The sequence below is a fragment of the Nannospalax galili genome, unplaced genomic scaffold (genome assembly GCF_000622305.1).
Source record: "Nannospalax galili isolate Female #2095 unplaced genomic scaffold, S.galili_v1.0 scaffold278, whole genome shotgun sequence".
NCBI classification, from domain to species: Eukaryota; Metazoa; Chordata; class Mammalia; order Rodentia; family Spalacidae; genus Nannospalax; species Nannospalax galili.
In genome coordinates this window covers 13,607,582-13,610,941 of record NW_008347536.1, presented here as the reverse complement: position 1 = coordinate 13,610,941, position 3,360 = coordinate 13,607,582, and positions in this window count along the sequence as shown.

The window sequence follows — 3,360 nt, the reverse complement described above, 5'->3', positions numbered from 1 at the left end:
AAGTGGAGTGACAGCTCCCTACCTCCCATCCCCCCATGCTGGGCTTGGCTTCAATTGGATACTCAACGGGCTCTTGGGGATGAAGATTCTGGGTGAGGAGCGCCCAGCCTCTGTGCTCTGGGATAGTCCCAGTGTTTGGGTCTGTTGGGTTGTCCACCACACAGCTTTTGAGACTTGCCTTCCCTCCTCTCCTTGAGGCTCATAGGCCATCCCTCTAGTCTACCCCCAGAATCCCTGTACCTCCTCCCCAGCTATGCTTTTCTTTCTGGTTCCACTTATTCAGGAATTCTTGGATTGCTCCTCCTGCAAGAAGTCTTCCTTGACTGCTCCAGCCCAAACCCTGGCCCTCTGGTCTCAGGTGTTGATTTCTGTTACATACACTGGCTACAGAGAGTGAACCCACTTCACTCACCACCCCTATCTGCAGGGTGGAGTGTAGTCAAGGCTTCTCTGGTTCTCTCTGTCAAGCTAAGTGCTTCAAAAAGTTTGCTGATTGGCCAGCAAGAGTAGATGACAACTGGGAAAGCCTGGATTCACACACGGCTTCATCCCTATGTGACTTGGTAGATCCCTGCCTCTCTCTCTCTGAATATCATTTCTTTGTAAAAGGGACTATGAGCCCTGCTCCATCCCAGCTCTTTGGGGAGTGGAAGTTATACCCTTTACAGAGGTGGTAGCCTGTGCCTTCAGATCCACTGTGTGTCCTTGGGTAAGATGCCACACTCTCTGGGACTTTTTCTTAAATAACCAACTGGATCGGGGTTTCTCCTGGTCCTGCCACACCTCTAGGTCCCCCTGGCTCTAGTACATGAGCACCTGGCATGTGGAGGGCCTGTGTCAGCCCTATCTGAGCTGACAGAGGCCTTGGCAGGTCCAGGCTGGGACCTGGAGTCAGGGCTCCAGACTTCCTGGAGCCAGGAAGGGAGAGGCTGGGGTTGGGTCCAACCTGGAGCCCCACAGAGGTCAGAGCTGTTGTCCTACCAACCAATGAAAGAGGGGAGTCCATTGACATCCCTGGAAATGAGGCAAAGCTCAAGGGTCTCAAACATAGGCCCGAGCCAAGGGACTGAGGACAGGCCTCACTACCCTCGTTTTTCTCTGGAGGCTGAGCACCATTGGGAGATGAGGACAGGTCCTCTCACCCTGGCCCTGCCCAACTTAAGCCACACCACCTCTCACTGGACTCTGCCAGTGACCACTTCCATGGCCTCCTAACTTTCTAAGATGCCCTTGGGTCAGTATGGCTGAGGATGAAAAGGGTGTGGCCTGACCCGAGGTAGCCAGAGTAGGGAAGAGGCTGAGTCATGCCATCCAGAAGGAAGCTAGCTGCTCCAGACAGCCACAGCCCAGCACCAGGAGGGGCTTATGTTACCTCCACACTCACCACTGCCCCATTCCCGACTCCTGGCTCAGAGATGAATCAGGCAGTGGCCCCAGGGACCAGGGCCAGTGTCTCTCATCAAACACCTGAGAGTCCTGGCTGCTAGTTTCGCCAGGGCCATGCACAGAGGGCATTTCAGGTGAAATACTTGACTTAAAGTATGGTGGTCGGAGGGCTAGTGGCTGATGGGAGGGGTCTGAGTGTCGGTGGGAGTTGTGGCTGGACAGGGGTAGGGTTCAGCCAGTCTCAGGGGGATAGAACTCCTCATCGGAAGGAAAGCATGGGGTCGGGGAGGCTGCTGTCAAGGGATCTGCCTTAGAGGTAGGCAGCTGGCCTAGTGGGGAAGACAGCCCTATTGTCACATAAGGTGCTTAAAGCTCTAGTGGGCAAAGCACAGGGGACTTGCCCCTAGGGGAGCTGACCCCCTGAGGGGCTGTGGTGGGCCTGTGCTGAATCCTAAATGGGCACCAGGAACCATGTGCACTCCTGGAAGGCAGGCTGTAGGCAGAGGAAGATGGCACCCTGCCCAGCATTGCCCTGTCCCAGCCCTGCTCTTAGGTGCCACCTTCTGTCTCCAGCTTTACCCCTTCCTTCCAGTTCCTCTTTGATCCCCTCTAAGGGTGACCCTTCTAAAACCCAGCTGAGCCCCAGGTCCTGGCCTACTCTGCCCTTCATGGCTCCCTGCCGCCCTCAGGTAAAATCCAGATTTCCTGTGAGAAAGGAGCCTGTGTGATCTGAACCCTGCCAAGCTCTCCAGCAAAGAAAGGTGAGGCCAGGGCTGTGGGGGCCTAGCTGCCTCTTCCGGATGGGGCAGATGGAACTTCCTGAGATAAGGGCAGCCAACAATGAGACTGTGTGGGTCCCAGGGCCAGAGGAAATGAGCAGCCTTCGCACCAGTGATCCGCTGCATCCTGTGGTACCCACTACTGGGGTGGCTCAGGTGGGGGGAGATATTCTCATGTACTCCACATGTCCCCATTAGGAGACTGGGCCAGCTACCCCCCTGGCCACCTCCTTCTAGGACCATGCATATTCCTAAGGGGCTATGTGGAGGGACAGGGAATGGAGCACCCAGGGTTTGGGAAATAGCCTCGCTAGATACAAGTGCCTGGGACACACACTGTACCCAAATGTGGGGGTTCTAGTGGTGGGGTTCAGGTGGCAGGGATGAGAGCCATATGGGTGGCATGGGTGGCCATCCAGACAATGAGGACTGTTCTGAGCCTCCACATCCCCTTCCACCAGGAGAGGTAGGACCCCATGACCATCCCATTAGAACCAGGTTGTGTCACAGATGCAAAGCTGTGGAATTCCCACAGGTACCCTAAGTTTTACCTTAGCTGTGGCCAGGCCCGTGTGTAGCTGGCAGATCCTTCCTGCTCTGGTGCCTGGGTCTCCCTGTCAGCTTAGTAGAATTCTGTGATGGTGGTATGCATGGATTCTGGATGCTGTGGAGTGGTAGACTGGGGATACACTACCATGGGAGGTGGGGAGTGTTTCTGGGGAAGGGCAGCCTCTGCTCCTTCCCTCCCCATTGCCCACTTCTTTCTCTTGCCCCAACTCTTGAATGACAGCCTGCACCTGGCCTCAGTGAGAAGGCTGATATTCCCAACCCAGGTGACATTACAAAGGACAGAACCCACAGAGGCCCTCAGATCACCCTATAAGTCTAGCCCACTCACTGTTCAGAATGAGAAACTGAGGAAGCCTAGGTTAGGAGCCTCCAACGTGGCAGGAAAAAACACCAGAACACGTATCTCCTGCACCCCTTTACTCGGAAGTGTCAGGGCTGGAGGGGCTATGGGGCTCAGGAAACAGAAAATAGAAGAACATGCTCCAGGTCCTTACACTGAAGGAAGCAGCCCTCTCCACCCCATGTTGATTCCTCCTTTCAGTCTCCATGGGCCAAAGGGTGGCTCAAGAGGAAGACCATCTCCTCCCGGAGATGGATTCTGTTGGCATGAAGGGTGCCACCCCAT